The following is a 12,850-nucleotide window of genomic DNA, read 5'->3' on the forward strand; positions in this document are numbered from 1 at the left end:
CAACACAGATCATCAGAAAGGAGTGCAAATAGTGAAAAGAAAAGAGCTACAGAAATGAAGAGGCCAGACCTAGTGCAAATCCCTGCTCCTGAGGAGCAGAAGTGGAGTAAACTTAGACATACCATTTAACATCTCTGAGCCACAGATTCATCTGTGAAATGGAAATACGCCACCTGCCTCGTAAGGTTGTTCAGAAGATTAAATAAGAGAATGGGCCATGTAAAGAGCCCAGTACAAAACCCAGCACAATCTGAATTGATCAATCCATGAGAGAGGATATTGTTATCATGAATTTCTTTTTTTTCTTTTTTAATTTATTGGGGTAACAATTGTTAGTGAAATTACATAGATTTCAAGTGTACAATTCAGTATTACATCATCTAAAAATCACATTGTGTGTTCACCACCCAGAGTCAGTTCTTCTTCCATCACCATATATTTGATCCCCCTTAACTTCATCTCCCTCCCCCTACCCACCTTACCCTCTGGTAACCACTAAACTATTGTCTGTATCTATGAGTTCTTGTTTCTCATTTGTTTGTCTTGTTCTTTTGTTGTTTTTGGTTTATATACCACATATCAGTGAAATCATAGGGTTCTCTGCTTTTTCTGTCTGACTTATTTTGCTTAGCATTATACGCTCAAGATCCATTCATGTTGTCACAAATGTTCCTATATCATCTTTTCTTACCGCCGAATACTATTCCCTTGCGTATATATACCACAACTTCTTAATCCATTCATCCATCAAAGGACATTTTGGTTGTTTCCCTGTCTTGGACACTGTAAACAAAGCTGCAATGAACATTGGAGCACACATGTCTTTATGTATAAATGTTTTTCAAATTTTTTGGGTAGATACCCAGGAGAGGGATTGCTGGGTCATAGGGTAATTTTATTTGTAATTTTTTGAGGAACCTCCACACTGCCTTCCATAATGGCTGCACCAGTCTGCATTCGCACCAACAGTGTATGAGGGTTCCTTTTTCTCCACAGCCTCTCCAACACTTGTGACTATTTGTCTTTTTGATGACAGCCATTCTGACTGGGGTGAGGTGATATCTCATTGTGGTTTTTATTTGCATTTCTCTGATGATTAGTGATGTTGAGCATTTTTTCATATGTCTATTTGCCATTTGTATGTTCTCTTTGGAGAAATATCTCTTCAGGTCCTCTGCCCATTTTTCAATTGGGCTGTCTGTTTGTTTTGTTGTTGAGCTTCCTGAGTTCCTGGTATATTTTGGATACCAGCCCCTTATTGGAGGCACTGTTTGCAAAAATCTTCTCCCATTCAGTTGTTTGCCTCTTTATTTTGTTGATAGTTTCTTTTGCTGTGCAGAAGCTTTTAAGTTTCATATAGTCCCATTTGTTTATTTTAGCTTTTACTTCCATTGCCTTTAGAGTCAAATTCATAAAATCCTCTTTGAACCCAAGATCCATAAATTTAGTACCTATGTTTTCTTCAATGCAGTTTATTGTTTAAGGTCTTATGCTTAAGTCTTTGATCCATTTTGAATTAATTGTTGTACATGGTGACAGATAGCAGTAAAATTTCATTCTTTTGCACATGGCTATCCAATTCCCCAGCACCATTTATTGAAGAAGCTGTCTTTCCTCCAATGTAAGTTTTTAGCTTCTTTGTCAAAAATTATCTGTCCATATTTATGTGGTTTTATTTCTGGGTTCTCAGTTCTATTCCATTGGTCTATGTGTCTGTTTTTCTGCCAATACCATGCTGTTTTGATTATTGTAGCCCTGTAGTACAAGCTAAAGTCAAGGAGTGCAATACCTCCAGTATTGTTCTTTTTTCTTAAGATTGTTTTGGCTATTCGGGGTCTTTTGTGTTTCCAAACAAATCTGATGATTTTTTTGTTCTATTTCTTTAAAAAATGCCGTGGGGATATTGATGCGGATTGCATTAAATCTGTATATAGCTTTGGGTAATATGGCCATTTTAACTATGTTGGTTCTTCCAATCCATGAGCATGGGATGTCTTTCCATTTCTTTCTGTCGTCTTCAATTTCTTTCAAAAATGTCTTATGCTTTTCAGCATATAGGTCCTTCTCATCCTTGGTTAAGTTTATTCCTAGGTTTATTCCTGTTTTATTCTTTTTGCTGCACTTGCAAAGGGAATTGTTTTTTGTATTTCTTTTTTGGAGATTTAATTGTTATTTTATAGGAATGCAATTGACTTGTGTATGTTGATTTTGTAGGCAGCAACTTTACTGTACTCGTTGATTGTTTCTAACAGCTTTATGGTGAAGTCTTTAGGGTTTTCTATATATAGCATTATGTCATCTGCAAAGAGTGATCATGTAATTTCTTCATTCCCAATTTGGATGCCTTTTATTTCTTTCTCTTGCCTGATTGCTCTAGCAAGGTCTTCCAACACTATGTTGAAAAGCAGAGGTGATAGGGGACAACCCTGTCGTGTTCCTGAACGTAGAGCGAAGGGCTTCAGTTTTTCACCATTAATTATGAGATTCGCTGAGGGCTTGTCATAGATGGTCTTTATTATGTTAAGGTATTTTCCTTCTATACCTACTTTGTTAAGTCTTTTTTTCATAAATGGATGTTGTATCTTGTCAAATGCTTTTTCTGCATCAATTGATATAATCATATGATTTTTGTCCTTTATTTTGTTTATGTGATGTATCACATTGATGGATTGGCGGGTGTTGAACCATCCTTGTGTCCCGGGGATGAACCCCACTTGTTCGTGATGAATAATCTTTTTAATGCATTGTTGTATTTGATTTGCATTTCTCCCTTCCCTCCTCCCCCGCTCACGAGATTCTCCCACCTTTAGGTGAATTCAGTAGTGGACCTCTTCATCTTGCCTGTCTGCTGTGCAGGGAGTCCTTTGTGGAGTTACTGTCATTCGATTAGTTGTAAATTCCAGGGGAGCTTTACAGAGGCTCACTTCACACCACCATTTTGATGACGTCCCCCCAATAAACTTTAACTAAAAAAATAAAATAGAACTGATGGATTTAATATGATGTGTGAATGAAAGGGAAAATTTAAACATGCATTCATTTACTCAGTAGTTATTGTAGATATTTACTGAGCACTTTCTATGTACCAGGTACTATTCTGTGTATTTGGGACATGTCAGTGAACAAAGCAAACAAAAATCCCTACCTTTATAGAGCTTAGTGTCTAGTGGATAATATCCAACATTTGTTAAGCACCTGCTATGTTCTGAACTCTTTATTTTTTTTTTACTCATTCAATTCTCACCACAACTCAATAAGGTATGTATGTATGTATGTATGTATGTATGTATGTGTGCATGTATGGTATTATCTCCATTTTTCACATGATTACCCTCACAGAGCGGGTAATTCAGTTCTTTGAAGTCTCACAGCTGGTAAGTAGCAAAGCCTTGTTTCAAACTCAGGAAATTTTCCACTCCAGAGTCTAAGTTCAAACCACTATACTCCACTGCCCCTCTACTATTCCAGTTTTTTCACTTTAAGAGTCAAGTAATCTGGTGCTATGGACTAAGTTGTGTCATCCCAAAATTCATATATTGAATCCCAATGTGATGGTATTTGGAGATGGGGTCTTTGAGAAGTAGATGAGGCTATGAGGGTGGAACCTTCATGATGGGACTAGTGTCCTTATAAGAGGAGACACCAGAGTGAGGACATGTGAGGATACAGTGTGGAGGCTGTCTGCAAACCAGGAAGAGGGCCCTAACTAGGCATGGAATCAACCAGCACCTTGATCTTGGATTCTAGCCTCCAGAACTGTGAGAAATAAATTCCTGTTGTTTGAGCCACCCATTCTATTGTATTTTATTACTGCATTCCAAACTGACTAATACTGCTGGGCTTGGAAAGATTTGGGTCAGTGATTACTCTCTAAAATGTCCTGTATCAGTTGACATAAAATGTTGTGTCACAGGACTATGTAAGTGTTAGCTCTACTTATCAATTAGAATGGCTAAGTAGAATTCAAAAGGGCAGCAGTGGTCAGGCCTACTGAGAACCTGATACACTGCCAGGCAAATCAGGACTCCTTCATCAATGAAACTACTCTGGGATTCTTCCTTTGAAATCTTCCATTATAAATGTGTGTGAACAAGAGTGAAAAAGAGATTTTCTAGTCAAGATGGCAAAGTAGGTAAATGCTGTGCTTATTTTCTCTCACAACCACATAAAAATTACAACTAAACTACAAAATAACCATCATTGAGAATCACCGGAAGTCTTTTTGAACCAATGCCCTTCAACTGCAGACATACAGAAGAAGCCACCTTGAGACTGGTGGGAGAGGCAGAGATGCAGAACAGTCTAGTCCCACACCAGCATGTGACCATTAAAATCGGGAGGGATGTCTTGGCTGTAGAGGTTTCCTCAGGAGGAGCAAGGGGTCCCAGTGCTGCACCAATCTCCCCATCCAGGGTTCTAGTGCCGGAAAAAGAAGTCCCCATAATTTCCAGTTGTGAAAACTAGAAGAGATTGTGGCTGAGTGGGACAAAGGGGATACACTCCAAGGTGCTCCTCTTAGAGGGCCCACCCATGGGTTTACTAGCTGATGGACTCACTCACTCTGAGCTCCAGCACTGAGACAGCAGCTTGAAAGATGAAAGGAACATATGAGGAGGAACTGAGTTGTGGATTTAGGAAGAGGGCTGGAGGGGCAGCTTTCTCCGGGATGGAAGAATTGGTGGAAACCACTGTTTCTTGTTGAGCCCTTCCCCATCCTGGCATGCAGACACAGGTGGCCGCCATATCTGAGTCTCCATCAACCTAGCTAACAACGTTCATTCACCCGACCCCAGTGACTCTGAGACCACACCCCACCCAAATTTCAGGCACACCCAAGCTGCTTCCAGTGGCGTTTTCATAAAAACTGTCTGTCTTGGCTCATGCTGCAGACTTTTGTAAAGTCTTTTAAAGCTTCACAAAACCCAAACAAGAAGCATCTGGCTCCAGAATGTCCTGTACCTCTGGCTGAGCAGCCTTAAGCCTGGCACTAGCTGCAGCCAACCTTGGTTCATGGCTTGGCCTATCAAGGGAACTCCTAGCAGAGCTTGGGCAGTGGCCATCTGCTGATTGCTTTGTGGCTCCTGCCAGGTGGCCCAGGGCACTGCTCAGTCAGCTGAGCTTAGCCTGCAGCAGCTTCCCTCCCAGGGGCTGGCATTCCCAGTGGCCAGCTTTGAACTAAGTTGGAGCATCACTTGGCCACATCCAATGAAGACACACCCAAAGGGCACACTGGGCAGGCACCAGAACCCTGCTGAAGCGAATCCTGCTCCACATCTTCTTCACTGTATTCACAGCCGTGTCTCACAACCGATGAGCCTGAGGGTCAATCCCTCCCATTGACATGCAAACAGCAACCAAGGCTAAACTATAACAATAGGACAAACACAACCCAATGAAGCACCAAGCTCTAGTGATAAGGGAGATTGTGCCACTGGGCCACACAGGACAATGACTACATAAGGCCACTCTACTAAGACCAGCAGAAATAGGAGCCCTACCTAATACATACAAACAAACACAGGGAGGCAGCCAAAATGGAGAGACAAAGAAACATGTCCCAAATAAAAGAACAGAACAAAGCTCCAGAAAAAGAATAAAATGGAGACAAGCAAACTACCAGATGCAGAGTTCAAAACACTGGATATGAGGATGCTCAATAATCTCAGGGAGAACTTCACCAAAGAGATAGGAAACAAAAATCGAGATAGAAAAACATAAAAAAAGAACCAGTCAGAAATAAAGAATACAATAATGGAAATGAAGATTACATTGGAGGGCAACAACACTAAATTACATGAAGCAGAAGATCAAATCAGCCATTTAAAAGATAAGGTAGCGGAAAACTAAACAGAACAGCAAAAGGAGGAGAGTTTAAGGGGCCTCTGGGACAATATCCAGGGTATCAACATTCATGTAATAGGGGTAACCAGAAGAAGAGAGAGAGCAAGGAATTGAAAACCTATTTGAAGAAATAATGACAGAAAACTTCCCTAACATGGGAAAGAAAATGGATATTCAAGCCCAGGAAGCACAGAGTCCCAAACAAGATTAACCCAAAGAGTACACACCAAGTCACATCATAACTGCAATGCCAAAGGTTAAAGACAAAGAAAGAGTCTTAAAAGCAGTAAGAAAAAGCAGTTAGTTAGTTACCTACAAGGGAGCTCCATAAAACTGTCACTGATTTCTCAACAGAAACTTTGCAGGCCAGATGGGGTTGGCAGGAAATATTCAAAGTGATGAAAAATGAGGACATACAACCAGGATTACTCTATCCAGCAAAGCTATCATTTAGAATCAAAGAACAAATAAAGTGCTTCCCAGACAAGAAAAAGCTAAAGGAGTTCATCACCACCAAACCACTATTACAAGGAATTTTAGAGGGACTTCCTTAAAATGAAAAATATATATGAATAAAATGGAAATAGCTACATATCTATAAACAATTACTTTAAATGTGCATGGATTAAACACTGCAATCAAAATTACACTTCAAACACACACACATATATAGTTTTTTACACACTCATACACAAATGCATATATGTATAGATATATGTATATATATGTATATACTTATACATAGATATATACACACACACACACAATGGAGGATTTAGCCTTATATGTAAATTATATGTAAATTTACATATAATTTTTTAGCCTTATATGTAAGTGGAGGATTTAGCCTTATATGTAAATTATAACATCTTTAAACTTAAATGTTAGTTTGGGGTTGTGGATGAAGGCTGGAAGGTTGAAGAGTTGGGATGTGGAAATATCATACTACCCGGCCTGGTGATTTCCCAGGTTTGTCACCAATTTGGAGTGACTTTATGTGTATTAACAAAAGAAATCACCAAAGCTTGGCACAGCAGCCTTAGAAGTAACCAAATACTAAGCAAGTGGTGTAAACCGAATATTCCAGAATGGTAACATATTGCAGGGCGGGGTTTTAAATGTTTTGATCATGGCCAAATACCCTGACACAAAGTAGGCGCTTTAAAGAGTTCAATTAACATAATGGGGGGAGGGGGGCTAAACGTATTTTGAGGTTTGCATCAATTTTGGATGAACACAATACTATGTCCAGAAAATTTTCACAGATAAAATGCAACGAGGACACTACAGAAATACTCGCCTCACAAGCCTCATTAACAAAAACCAGAGAGAGAGAGAGAGAGAGAGAGAGAGAGACTAAAAAGAACAAAAGAATGAAAGTTTTCGTCATAATGGAGAACCCTGGAGAGACGCCTAGACTTTCCCCGGGCGTGCTGGCTCAAGATAGGAACCAATGGGACAAGTTCTTCAAGACTCACCGCTACAGCCCGAAGGACCGGACCCCCTTGCCCGGGATCCCACCCGAGCCGGCAGAGAACCGCCTGCTGCGCCCCAGGCCCGGGCCACGCCTGACTGGCGCTGCAACACGTTACTAACAGCTGGTTTCCGTGGCGTGGGCCGTGCGGTTGGGCAGGCGGGCTGCACTTACCGACCCGCAGCTCGCCCCGCAGCCAGGCAGCCCGGGAGGCAAGTGGGTTGCGGAGAGGAAGGGAGACGCGAGTTTAAACTGTGGAAACCGGGGCATCCATCTGGGCCTAGCACCGACCTGGGCATCCCGCCTTTCCCTCGCGCAACTGTGGTTCCCATGCCGCGGGACTGAGAACTAGAACCGCCACGGTGCGCGCCCTATTCCTGTTTTGCCTCTTCCCGCTCGATTTGCCACCGCCTCACGCCCTTCCTCCAAACCCAAAAATTCCTTCCGCCATAAAACGCCCCTTCCTCTCTCCCTCCCTGTGCGCCTGAAGGAGGTAGCCTTTAGTTCTCAGAGAGGTTTCTCCTTCCCCCAGCTAGTGAGTATGCAAACGGGAAAGGAGAAGGAGGCTCCAGGCGAAAGCGCTGCTGAGGGCATTATCCTCTGTTTCTCTTGGGCACCAAACTGGACGTCTTGCCTACACCCCACTTGTTTAGGGCTTATAGGTAATTAGGGTTATTGGGGCTTTGATATTAAGGATTCAGGCAGGCGATTGGTCTCCCTAAAGGCTGCGTTGCCTTTTTCAAAACCTATATATTTTTATTAACCATTGTCACTCTAATAAATTTAATGAATTAAAAAGAAAAACATGGGGGTGATGAATGGATAAGAAAATAAGACCCATATGTATACTGTCTACAAGAGACTCACTTCGGATCAAAAGACACACACACTGAAAGTAAAGGGCTGGAAAATGTCATTTCATGAAAATGGAAGAAAAAATGAAAGATGGGGTAGCAATACTTACAGTATACAAAACAGACTTTAAAACAGAACATATAATAAACTTCAAAGAAGGATCCAGTAATTCCATTTCTGGGTATTTATCCAAAGAAACCTAAAATACTTCTTCCATGGGACATGTCCATCTATACATCCATTAAAGCATTGTTTACAATAGCCAAGATATGAAGGCAACCTGGGTGTCTGTGAATGGATGAATGAATAAAGAAGAGGTGGTACATATATACAATGGAATATTTCTCAGCTGTTAAAAAGAATAAATTCTTGCCATCTGTGACAACATGGATGGACCTAGAGGGTATTGTGCTGAGCGTAGTCAGACAGCAAAAGACAAATGTCATATGATTTCACTTATAAGTAGAATCTGTAGAACAAAACAAACAAACAAAAACAAATAAACAAATAAAGTCACAAACAAACAAATAAAGTCACAGATACAAAGAATGTTTTGATGGTTGTCAGTTGGGAAGGTGGTTGAGGGTGGGTGAACAGTGGGGAAAGATTAAGAAGTACAAATTGGTTGTTACACAGTAGTCATAAAAATCTAGGGTATAGCATAAGAAATACAGTTAATAATATTGTAATAGCTATGTATGGTGTCATATGGGTAGTACATCTATTGGATTGATAGATAGGAGGGGGAATGGGGGCAAGGTGAAAGAGGTAAAGGGATTAAGAAGTACAAACTGGAAGTTACAAAATAGTCATGGATTGTAAAGTCATGGTAATAACTATGTGTAGTACCAGGTGGGTACTAGACTAGTTACAGGGATCACTTCTTAAATTATGTAAATGTCTAACCACTATGTTGTACACCTGATGTAATGTACAGCATAGGAAATATAGTCAATAATATTGTGGTAGCATGGTATGGTGTCACATGGTTGCTAGAATTATAGTGATCATTTCTTTAGGTATATAAATGTTAAATAACTATGGTGTACACCTGAAACTAATATAATATTGTATGTTATCTCTACTTTAATAAAAATATTTTTAAAAGTGAAAAATAACCCTGAGATTTGGAAATATAGTGATAGCAACTGCTTGCATTTTGTTGAATGTTTACTATGTTGTAGGCTCTGTGATAAGTGTTGAAAATGCACTACCTTATCTAATCTTCACAATGACTCTAGGAGGAAGATATCATGAAACTGAGTTTCAGAAAGGCTCAGTGACTTGCCCAGGCTCTCCCAGTAATAAGTGGTGGGGGTGGAACTCAAACCCCTATTTTCTTGACTGCAAACACCTACTGGTTCCCTAGTATGGTGAACTCTCCTCCTGTGCTCTCCAGTGAGCCCTGCCCAAATTGCCTATTCACTATTACTTGTATTGTTTCTAGTACTTAAATTGGGACTTTTTTTGTATGTTTTTATACATGCATTGGTACAATCTCATTCAAACACATTCCCCATCTCTCCCATTCATTTTATCAGCTTATTGAGGTCACAGTCTCTGATTTGCATATCTTTTTACTTTATGGAGATCTGCCCACAACTGAGTATCTAGTAAAGGTAGCTGATTGACCATAATCAATAAACTGTTTTAGGAATCTGCAGGTAATTCTATATGCTTTCACTCAAGACAAGATTATCACACTTACAGGTAAAATAATAGCTTCCATTTCTTTAAGGCTTAATTAGTGCACAATACTCTGCTAAGTGCTTTCCATGTATTATCTCATTTAACCCTGAAAATATGAATCAGGTGCTCTTATTACAATCTCAATTTTTAAGATGGCAAATTGAGATCAGAGAGGTTTACAAAAACCTTCCCAAAGCTACTAAGCTGGTAAATGACAGACCCACAGGTCTATCCATGTTCAAAGCCAGTTTTATTTTTCTTTATTTATTAGTTTCAGGTGTACAAAACAATGCAATAGTTACACATTTATACCCCTCACAAAGTGATAACCTCCCTCCCCCAATATACTACTACTCTGACATCGTATATAGCTGTTACAGTTTCACTGACTCTCCTCCTTATGCTACATCCTGTGACTATATATATTAAATTATAGTTGACATTCATTATTATTCAGCTTCAGCTTCAGGTGTAGATTGCAGTGGTCAGGCACCTACACTGTCCATGAAGTAGTCTCTTTAATAAGACAAGTGTCCATCAGATACCCTTTAAAATCTTTACAACATTATTTTGTTTGTTTGTTTTTTGTTTTTGTTTTTGTGTTTGTTTTGAAATAATTTCACATTTAAAAAAAAGTTGCAGAAATAGTACAAGAAGTTTCCCTATGCACTTAAACCAACTTCCTAAATGCTAACATCTTATGTAACAATCATAGAACAATTATAAAATCAGGAAATTAGCATTGATACAAGACTATTAATTAACCTGTTGACCTTCTGCAGATGTCAACAGCCCTCCCACCAGTATTTGTTTTTGGGTCACTTGCATTGTAGTAGTCATGTCCCCTAGTGTGCTTTACTCTGGGGCAGTTCCTCAGTGTTTCTTTGTGTTTCAGGACTGTGATATTTTTGAATAGTACTGGCCAGTTATTTTGTAGAATGTTCCTCAGTTTGGTTTTATCCTGATGTTTCCTCATGATCTAATTTTAGGTTATGCATTTTTGGCAGGAATCTCACAGAAACAATGCTGTGCCCTCTGGGTATATCCCATCAAGAAGCATGTGATAGCACCTTGCTCTGTTATTGGCGATGTTCTCTTTGATGCCCATTGGAGGTGGTGTCTGCTGTGGTTCTCCACTGCAAAGTTACTATTTGTCTCTTTGTAACTAATAAGTATCTTGTGGGAAAGTACTTGACACAAGGTAAATATCCTCTTTCCTCTCATTCTTTTCCCTCCTAATTTTAACATCCATTGATAATTCTTACCTGAAACAGCTATTACTGTGGTGTCTGCCAAATGGTGACTTTCTGTTTCCTTTGTTCCATCTTTATTAATTGGAATTTACTGTAAGGAAGAGCTTTCCTTTTTCTCCCATTTACTTATTTATTTCTTCCAACACGACTCAGGATTTTGAGTTACACTCCGCTTTTATTGTTTCTTATTTTGTTGCTCAAATTGTCCTGTATTTGGCGTTTGGGACCCCTTTCCAGATTAATAGCTACGTGTCTCGTCTATACCCCTACTTGCCCCTCTCGCCTACGTTATTTTGAACAAATCCCAGAAATCGCATCACTTCATTTGTTCTGTGTGTCTCTAAGAGACAGGAATTCTTTTTAAAAACGTAGATAATGCAATTTTCACATCTAAATAATACTAACAATAATTCCTTCATATCATCAAATATCTTCACTGTTCACATTTCCCTGATTGTCTTATAACTGTGTTGCTTACAATTTGTTGGAATCCGGATCCAAAGCAGGTCCTTGCATTGTGATTGGTCAGTGTGATTCTTAATTGTTTTCAAATCTGTCAACTCCGACCTCCCTTTTGTTTTTCCTTGCAACGTTGTGAAGAAGAACCTGGGTTGTTGGTCCTGTATAGTGTCCCCCTGGGGTTTGTTGATTGTACCTCCTGGAGTCCTCTCCTGAGCTCCTCTGCCCACTCCACTCTGTTTCCTCTGTATTGGTAGTTGGATCTAGAAGCTTGGTCAGAGTCTGGTTCAGTTTTTTGATGACTACTTTCTAGGTGGTGGTGTGTCCTCTATCAGGCGGCACAAAATATCCAGTTGTCCCCTTTCGTGATGTTAGCAGATACTAGTGATCAGTGCCTAACTTTATTAATTTATTAAGGGCTGCAAGATGATGATACTTGAATTCTATCATTCCTCCTTCATTTTTTCCTCTGGATTATTTCTGTGTAGGAAAATTTCTCACCAACTATTTGTTACTCTGAGGTATAATTCATATAGGAAACCCCAGATAAATGTATGTTTCTTTTCCATATTTATTAGTTTTCAAAGCAATAAGTTCATTTTCTAATATTTTCCCAAGGTGACAAAGAAGATCTAAAACACATATTATATTATAAATATATAAACATATTTTACATGTTTCAATCCATTGCAGTTATTATCTCATCAATGTTCAAAGTATTTCATCTGTGACCAGTGGACACCTTCAAATTGGCATCTGAGTCTCTTTGACCTGACACTAGTGGTCTGTGGCGGGCCAGCCGCCACGAGTCGAACGGTCCCTGAAAGGGGGAGTGGGAATGAAAAAAAGAGACACTCACACAAATGATGATGCGGCCGGTCTCCAGGGATGCCTGAAGCGCCCGGTTTAATTATCTTCACCAATATATACCCTATGGGTACGTGCAGTTTAACAATCACATGTGTGCATTACCTCACAGAAGGTAAATTTCTAACTTCAAAGAAACTACAAAGTCACTACAAAAATCCCCAAAGTAATTAACATATGAAAGAGACAACCATTTGTCCTGATAGCCACCAGTTATCTGTGTCCGGGGAAACCGGCCACTCCCACCTCATTCCTCAGCAACTTGCAAACACCCCCCAGGTGTTTTGCAGAGATAATGCTTTAGAAGCCAGACCAGAAGACTCCTGAGAAACAAGAAATTATGGCTCCCCACAGTGGTCTCAGGTTCTTTGCTCCCTGTTATGACAGGATGTTCCATAGCTGCCTTACACAC

At 39.8% G+C, this 12,850-nt stretch overlaps 1 protein-coding gene across 3 annotated transcripts in view; it reads left to right on the forward strand.

Moving 5' to 3' along the window:
- Window positions 1–12,850, forward strand: part of TRPC5 (transient receptor potential cation channel subfamily C member 5) — a 364,801-nt gene that overhangs the window by 60,566 nt on the left and 291,385 nt on the right. The gene's annotated exons all lie outside the window — the stretch shown is intronic.

The sequence above is a fragment of the Rhinolophus hipposideros genome, assembly GCF_964194185.1.
Source record: "Rhinolophus hipposideros genome assembly, chromosome: X".
Classification (NCBI taxonomy): domain Eukaryota; kingdom Metazoa; phylum Chordata; class Mammalia; order Chiroptera; family Rhinolophidae; genus Rhinolophus; species Rhinolophus hipposideros.